The 9,255-nt window shown below is 39.3% G+C and overlaps 1 long non-coding RNA gene across 1 annotated transcript in view; it reads right to left on the minus strand.

The window, feature by feature from the left end:
* Positions 1–282, minus strand: part of LOC118478467 — a 56,658-nt gene extending 56,376 nt beyond the window's left edge. The window contains exon 1 of the long non-coding RNA XR_004859063.1: positions 165–282. This is a non-coding gene — a long non-coding RNA (uncharacterized LOC118478467). The remainder of the gene's footprint in view (positions 1–164) is intronic.
* Between the last annotated feature and the right edge of the window lie 8,973 nt (positions 283–9,255).

Raw genomic sequence — 9,255 nt, forward strand, 5'->3', positions numbered from 1 at the left:
CTCTCTCTCTCTTTCCATCTCTCTCTCCTTTGTCTCTTTCCATTTCTCTCTCTCTCTCTCTCTCTCTCTCTCTCTCTCTCTCTCTCTCGTCCAAACTCTCCTTCTCTCCGTGTCCCCAACACGTTCATCCCGTCGAAGATTTGCACTCACGCACTTTTAATTACCTGCGGGACTTTTTCCTCCCTGGCCAGTGTAGGCGGGTGGGAGTCGTCGCTCTCTCTCTATTTCCGGTGTCCCATTTCCGCGACTATTTGTTTAGACTATTTTCGTCTCTAATCGTACAATCTGTGTGGAAGAAACGTGGGATATCAGCAAAAGCATCGTAACTCTTTTTTTGTTGTTGTTGTGAAAACCCCTGTTTTTCACACTCCATGGCACTATTATGGGGTGTTTGATCTTTCAAAAAGCACTGAGCCGTGCCATTATTTTGTGAAAGTACGTTTTGAATTTAAATTCCAGACGTTGTTGATCGATATAGATCTAGTGGGGAAAATATTAGCGTTTTGTTACTTCTGTAAATGTTGAAAAAACTCGAGTTACGATGGTTGTGAAGCTACCCCGCGGTCACAAAGATAAATCTTTTGACCTAGATCTACTTTCATTCATGTCATTTTAACACAAGTACATTGAGTACACTGATTGCCCCGCCCGCATAATAGGTTCCGTACGCGCAATGGTAAAGGTCTTAGTTTCAGACAGTGTTTTACAGCACTTTCAGCACAATTTGGACATAAAGTGCTGAGGATGAGAACATTTACTAGAAGATAATAAGTACGAGTGCTAGAGGTTTGATAACTGACAAGGAGCAAACCAAACCAGAGCATCTGTCAATCAACCAGCCCCTTTTTTAAGAGTTTTGTTTCAAAAGACCTCGCCTCAGAACGTTCTTCACCAATTCACCGTAAAAGAAACCCCCCAAAACCCACAACAAACCCATTAAAACATGATGCGTGTACGTGTGTGAATTCCAACTGTTACTGGTACATCTGTGTACGTCGAAAGGATACCAAGTCGCGTCGAACCTTCCCTTTTAGACCCAGGGATAGAAGTGCGGGAACACCATAGCCCTTTGAGATTGGAACGTGCAGGACATCACCTGAAGTGAAAGGCTCTTATTGCAAACTAATTAATTAAGTATCCTAAGGCGGAAACGAATAGGAGGCAGGGCGGGGAGAAGAGCAAAAGCTCATCACATAGCAGTAGGGGAAATTGGATAGGCTGTCCACATGCCTTGGAAGTTGGAAGCCAGCACGAAGTATCTGAACTATTAGCCGCCTATCGGAACTTCGCACACAATGCGCCCATGTAAAATTACGAATGATCATGCTTCTTCTTAGGCTAAAGGTTCAATTCACGTGATTTGGCGTTATTCTGTTTCAAAATACATTGTGAAGTGGATTTTTGTTTTAGACTTCTTTTGTTTTGCTTTGGTTTAGTAGTGTTTTAGTTGGGGGTAGGGGGGCGTTTTTTAAATGTTCTGTTAGTTTGTTGCTGCTCTTAATTTTGTTTGTTTGTTTGCTGTTTGTTGTTTTCTTTTGATTGATTGTTTGTATGTTGTTGGGGGTCTTTTTTTGGCTGAAGAGGAGAATTAGTTCAAATATACTACCAGCATCCCAGCACGACTTAAAGTGTAATAGTTATGCTATTTGTCATGAACATAAAAGATTAAAATTCGGTCCAAACATGTGGAAGAGACTCGTAGTTTTTAGAGTTCCTTCGTCTTTGTTTTGGAAAGTTGCACTCAAATCCTCTCGTGTTGGCCTTGGTGAAACTACAGCCTAAAGGAATATACACCCGAAAGTGTCCGAGAGAGAGCCATCAATTATCGAAGAGAAAAGCTGCTGTCTTAAGCAGGTGGAATTTTGGACAGTGTCATTATAATATCTTTTTAATAGCCAAAAGAGGAGTGGGAAGGTGGGAGTGGGGTGGTCGCTTGTAAATTGTACATAATATTTTGCTTGTTTAAGAGAAGGCTTAACTGTACATCGATTCCTTTAAGAAAAAGTAGCACAATATCTCCGGGCGATAACTTGGAAGGAACAGTTGTAGACTGATGGAAAATCTACGGGGCGTTGATATTTCGTAAAAACAAGTACACTTATAGATGTTTCTCGACAAACAAATGATATTGGTTAAGTAGTGCAGCTCTTCTTCAAGTGCTAGATCTGAAAAAGACATTTCCAATCATAGTTCACCACATTACAATATCATTTCTCTGCCGGGATGCCCTCAAAGAACTACACAGTACTATACTGTCACACATTAATGCTATCGGAGACTGATGTTTAATTTGGTGAAATGTTGAAATGGTATAGGTTTAACGCCCCTATCAACACTATTAGGTTATTAAAGGGGCGGGACCTCCTCGTTTAACGTCAGTCTCCGATAGGACCGAGCTAAGTGGGAAGTTCGTGTAAAGCTCCTTTCCCAAGGACACAACGTCGGACCGAGCTGAGGCTCAAACCCCCGAACTCGCAATCTCACGATTACGAGTCCGGTAGCCTAACCACTAGGAGGTCAAATTTGGAGGTACCGACACTTCAACAACTTTAGGGTGTTTCAAGGGATGTAAAACTTTAACAATTTCGCAAAATTATGTTCTTTCCCCTTTGAATGGCTTTTCTTGGCATCCAACCTTCATTGTATTGTCGATCACAACTCGGAACAATGATCTGTTAGGTATTATGCTACAATATTCATGTATCATATAAGCTATGACTTGTGTCTGATGTGCAGTTGTGTGGAATTGTGTCAAGGTAAAAGCAAAATTGGATACCAACTGCTTATAACACAAACAGAACAGCAACATCATCTGAGCAGAATATTGCTGTAATATTACATTGATCTGGTGTATGTTTGACACCAAACTAGACACACAAACTAAGCCTACAATTTTTCTTTCACAGACTCTGAGAAAGAAATAGTTCACATCCCCAGGCATACATAATCATTTAAGAAACTAGATAAATAAATAAATATAAAATAATCAAATAACAGAAAACCAACTGCAACGTCGAATTTGTGTGAGTTCACCATACTTTATGGCCTTCGTTTTCTTTTAAGCGTGCTTTTTTTTATTTTATTTTTTTTTAAGTACACTGAATAAATAGCAGAAGTTTTGGAGTATTTTTCAACCAATATCTCCCCGATCTTAAACGGCTTTACCCCCGGGGCTGATGGAGCGATCAAGCCAATCTATCCTCTACGTGACCGCTGCGGGTGATGGGTTTTGGAAGATGTGCTGTGTATTGAATGCCGTCTGAAATTCCCAAGCACCCACGACTATTGAAAGACTGTTTAGTTGGAAAGAATAAAGAAATAGCTTCCATAAATAGTACCATGTGTATAGATAAAAGAAAGTCCATAAGAGAACCATAATGCATACCGGTCACTATTTTAGAATTACAGTGTTCTATCTATGAGCTACGACTACTACGATGTCAGTAACTGAATGTTCTGTCTGTTCTATAAAACTCCTAAGATTATTTATTTGGAGTCGTTATCAAGATATTCAAAGAATTACATTCGAAAAGCTTGATACAAAATGAAACTCATCATGTTTGACGTCACATTTCTCGAAACTAGGTACTGAGCAGACAGAACTTTGTAATTCTGAGGTAGCACGCTGAGGCAGCGTGGTGGAATCAGGCTCTCGTCAAAATAATCAAAATGAAGAAACTTGCATTTTTCCGCAGGTTTGTAAATTTTTAAAAAGTTTTTGTTTCTTGGCTCAACACCTTTCATGCCCATTAAAGAGCTCATTTCTGTGTGGATTTTTCTGAAAATCGTTGATTAAAGACACAGAAAATGTACATTTTCAGTTACCACGGACTCTTAAGCTAAGGACATAACTAACCTTCAGAGGCCATTTTCTCACTAATTTTACTTCTGAAAACAGGTGACCCCCACCTCCTTCTTTCGTAAATATCTCAACTTGTATTCGAGATAAATGGATACTTTTTTCATCCAAATAAAGACAAGTCAACAAGCTTTAAGATGTAACCAATAACTCTACATGTACAAGAATTGACGAGGGCCTGATTCCACCACGCTGCCTCACAAGATTATTTGTCTCTGAACGTAAACGACTTAAATGTGATTCCTGTGTTTAGGAGAATTCCTTTAGGCGCCTAAGAAATCCACCAGAATACTGCTTCCCTCACAGTCCGGGTTGGCGTCGACAATTAGGGTCCTCCTAGCACTGCTCTTCTTAATAGTCTACATGACAACTTACACCAGTTGTACTTTGAGTAACGCAATAGGACTGGAGACTGAGGTGTAATGTTAGGCGCTTCGTCGTCGGACCCGACCTCGATTCCCGAGTGAGGAGCATTTATGAGGCATGCTGAAAAAAAGAGTTACTTCTCGCAATTCACAAATTATGGGGATATTTGCCAAAAATCGACATTAGAGTCAAACTTGTAGATTTTCAATTGATGCCACATTCTTTAACTATAACCTGTCTTTTATTGTTCCATAATTATAAACTGTAAAAATTCACCTATAAGCGTGATTTATCTATTTCTTTAAGGCCAGAACCTGAAAAGTAACTCGTTTTGTCAGCACGCTTCACATTTGGTCGCTTTTAAGCACAAATGGGCTATCCCTGAAAATGCTGTTTTGAGAAAATCGAAGGAAAGTTTTTGCCCCTCGTTCAATGTCTTTAAAAAAACAAGAAGAGTTTTCTCTATAACCAGACACATATTAACCCCAATGAAACCAAACTTCTCCTATAGGTAGGGCAATGCCCACTTTTTGTGTAGGTCAAGATTTCTGGAAACCCTCGAAATCTGGGTTAGCCCGCTTGTCCTTAAAAGCGACCATTTAATTTATGGGGTATCTCAGTCTTTTTTCTGGGACATTGTATCGCTCTCAGTTCAGCCCTGGTTGGCCTTGAAAGGCAGGATAGAAGCATGCTTCTAAATGATATAGATATATAATAATGTGTTGTAGTGGCCTTAAATAACACCTTCATAGAAATGTCTGGGTTGGAGTTGGCAGGTAGGGTTTAATCACTATTAAAATTTGTTTTAATTATCTACGAGAAGTCTTACATTTAATGTTCTTTGAAAATATTCAGTAATGTAGAACTAAAATTACCCCCGTTCTCAGAAAAGACTTTAATACATATGATAGCCCACTGAATATTTTGTTCCAAAGTTTCTGTAAATTGGTTCTCAACAGCTCTGGGGTTGTTGTTGTTTTGTTTTTGGTTGGGGGGGTTTTCTATGCCACGCACAGCTTCTCTTGGCCAACTCAATCACATGCTTTAAAAGTCGATTAAACATACTACAGAATCTTCCACCAGGCTTTGAGATATAATATTTTACAGTCTTTACAGATAAAGACTTGGCTGAAAATGTGCAATCTATTGCAAGAGTAATTAAACCTTCGTCCACATGACGTAGAAGAAGGCAAAAAACATTCCCGACCCTTTACACAGGAAGCAGGTTACAATTTTAAAAAAGCAGCATATTTCTTGCTGAATTGGAGAATTTAAAAGTATAATCCACTCTCCCCTAACCCGTCAACTAAAACTATAGCATACCCATTAGCAGGAGTATTTGCATTTTTTTCACTTAGCCTGTTCGAGAATAATGCATAAAGGGGCATTGGATTAATGGCTGTGAGGTGATAGAGTGGGAAAATATCTCTTGTATGTGTTTCCTTTTTTATTTCTGTTGACATTTTTCTCTTTTGTTTTGGGGGCTTTTGTTTGTTTCTTTGTCCTTTTTGTTGTTGTTGGTTTGTTTTGTTTGGGGGTTTTTTGGGGTTATTTTTCGAGGAGGAAAGGGGGGGGGGATAGAAGAGGGATTTTTGAACAGTTCCTCTGGTCAAAATTCGTTCCCCAAACCACATATTATTTTTGCTACTCTAACGAATAACAATAATAAGAAATACACCTCACGCCCAACCTTTTAATTTTGTTTTAGTTATTGTTTGCTTGTCTGTTTTTGTTTCCACCCTTTTTTCATTAAAAATGAGAACACTACCACATCAGATCAGCCGTCATCGGGAACATTGCGAAACACCGCGCTAATCCCATCCGTTTTTCTCCACCCACGCACACTAGGGAAATATTAATAAACTCTGGCTCCAGGTCATTCATCAAGAAATGAATTCTCAACAGCCTCTCCTGGAGCGTGGTAATGAAACATCTATGTCCCCAGCCATATCATAGGCCAAATATTGACACGGGCTTTTCCTTCAGGCGTATTGGGTGACCAGATATCGAGGACCGGTAGAGGAAGATAGAGAAAGAGTTAGGAAGGAATTAAAGGGGCAGGGTGATAAAAAAAAGCAGATATGTGAAGAGATAGATAGATAGATAGATAGATAGATAGATAGATAGATAGATAGATAGATAGATAGGTGGCGTGGAGAAGAAAGAGACAGACAGACAGGCAGACAAATAAACAAGTAGACAGACAAACAGACAGAGACGCAGAGAGAAAAAAGAGAAAACTAAACCAAAAAGAAGAAAGAGACATAGAACGTTGACAGAACATAAACCCTCAGCCGAGAAGGAAGTGCGAGAGATGATATTGCCATTTTAACATTATAAAAAACAGGGCATAATAACAGCGTTTGCATAAAGATAATGAGAGGAGGAAAATTTGTGAGTGTGGGGGAAGGAGGAGATGAAAAGAACAATGCTTGGTGAAAGAGAAATGGTCTGATATAGTATGAAACAAACTGATATATTTACATTTGGAGATAGTAATATACTTAACTGAGTAAAAAATTCATGACAATGTACTTTTCTGTATTTTCCATCTATCGAGTCATTTATTAGATTGAGATTCGAAAAATATGACGTTTAGGTCGGTGGTCGGTAGGAGTGGGTTTTGGAGCAGTGCCTTTAACCCTTGCTTTAAAGAAAAGAGAGAGCGCGCGCTCGAGATAGAGAGAGATAGAAGGGGGGAGGGAGAGAGAGAGAGAGAGAGAGAGAGAGAGAGAGAGAGAGAGAGAGAGAGAGAGAGAGAGAGACGGGGGAAGAAGAGAGAGAAAGAAAAGCGACAAAAGGAACATTAAAAAAACAAAAAACAACTTGCACTGTAGTACTGAGAACAGCAGCTATAGTCATTTTGTCTGAGTTGAATTCTGTTATACATGTATATAATGTGATGCTTATCTAACCTACTTTTATTCAGTTGCAAGCGCTCTCTCTTACTAAACTATACATCGTCTAACCTTTAACTGTGGGGGGGATGGCGGGTTCTCTGGTCTGGTTTGTTTCTTCTTTTCTATGAAACATTTATAATCCTTATCTCTTCTTCTTCTTTTTTATGTTTGTTACTCTCTTGTAACACCTCTAATCTTTTGGCGCTCATATGACCTTATGCAGTTGCGAGCACCGTAAAACGTCTACTAAAACTAAACTAACCTTTAACTGTTTCAGGGATGTGATGTTTCTATTTACATTTATACAGACGAGATAACATGTTCTTTCAAGAGATATATAAATAAAGCCAATGTGTGTTTCCCGTTATATATGACAGAATCAGCAACTTCACAAGTAGCCAATACTTGTTTTAGAACACCTCTGTTAACCTGCAGTAAAGTTGGCAGTGCACTTGTTTGGGAGAACACAGACGGGCAAAGTATTATAATGTGGCGTCGGTGGCCTAGTGGTTAGACTCTCGGACTCGGAACCGTAAGGTCGTGGGTTCGAATCCCGTCAGGGGCCCGACGTTGTGTCCTTGGGAAAGGCATTTTGCACACATTTTCCTCACTTCACCTAGGTGAAAATGGATACCCGGCTATAGACAGTTTGTCAGTTTGATAGTGTTTGAGCGCGTGAAATCCGCAGCTTGCACTGTATGCTTCCGCGGAAGCCGAGAATGTTTCTGAGTGTTCTCAGAGGGTCTGCTGGGGGGTAATAATAGCTGTAAACGCATAGAGTATGCTCTTAAGCATGGATATGCGCTATATAAATGCAATTACTAATTATTATTAATGTTATTCATCAACACTGCAGTAAAGAGGGTAACCAGTGTACACATTGTATTTATGTCTGTATATCCTCAGATTACAAGGTTCTATCTGCTCAATAGCTACTTTTGAGATTTTTTTTTAAAGTTTCACTATAATAATGTCAAGCTTTTTCGGATGCATTTCTTTGAATATCTTGATAACGACTCCTAATATTATTACGATTTCGATATATCAGATTGAGGATTTGTTTTCTAGCCTCATGGTCCTTATAACTAAAAAATGCCAAAACTGTTAAGTAGAACTTTGTAACTCTGAGACAGCAAAGTGTATACATGGAAAAATTAAGACTGACTAGTTTGGCTGCAATGTTATTGGTTTTTTGTGTGTTTTTATTGGTTTTTGTTGTTGTTTTTAAATACTTTTTAAAAAATTCAAACGTTGCAAAATAAATAACAGAAGAGCTATCATGAATTAGTATTATTTGAAGTAATAGAATGTACCTTAGAAGAAGATACAAGGTGATTATTGATTATCGTTCTCTCTGGTTTACACAATCTAGATCATTCGGGAGGCGGGCTTCCACCTAGTCTGCCACAGCCAAAATCAAAATTCTGACACAAAACAGAAAGAATGCCATAGAATAGCAAGACAGACAGAAATGAAGCCGAGAGCTATAAAAGATAAACACAACATAGGTCTAAATAGATAAATAGGAACATGAATCAACCAAACGAATACAAACATCCCATCGTTTTGATAGGTACTATAATATTATCCAAAACCATGACAATTACTTTGCCAACAAATTAGTGTATCCTCAGCTCTCAGATTTCAACCCGGACATGTAAGAAGTAATACAAATCTTGGCAAACCCTGAAAGACCCTACGACCCTGCTCGTAAATTGCGCCAAACTGTCAGCACTGTCCACCAGGAATGCTCCGGTTATGTGTCTCATAGTCGCTGCAATCTCTAAACACCTAACTCCGAAAATCATGCAGTTTATGTTCGTTGTGTTTGTTTTTCATTTTTTGCAATTGCGAGCGCCGTGAAACTCTTACCAAAACAAAACAAAAAAAAAGAACTACAAGTAAACAACCAATCCCTTCTCCCCCCCCCCCCAAAAAAAAACCCCCAAACAAAAACCCCAAAACGAACAGTAACGGAGTTGGGCGTTCAGAATGCGGCAGCGACGTAATGTGGAACAAGACGTGGAGAACCCCGTCATAAATCACGGTATTATTGAGTTCGATCAACGTAGACTGTTGGGAGACCGTTCTCGGGGAGCTCCCACAGCGAGGAGGGGGGAAGTGAGGGGG

The sequence above is a fragment of the Aplysia californica genome, unplaced genomic scaffold (genome assembly GCF_000002075.1).
Source record: "Aplysia californica isolate F4 #8 unplaced genomic scaffold, AplCal3.0 scaffold00581, whole genome shotgun sequence".
NCBI classification, from domain to species: Eukaryota; Metazoa; Mollusca; class Gastropoda; order Aplysiida; family Aplysiidae; genus Aplysia; species Aplysia californica.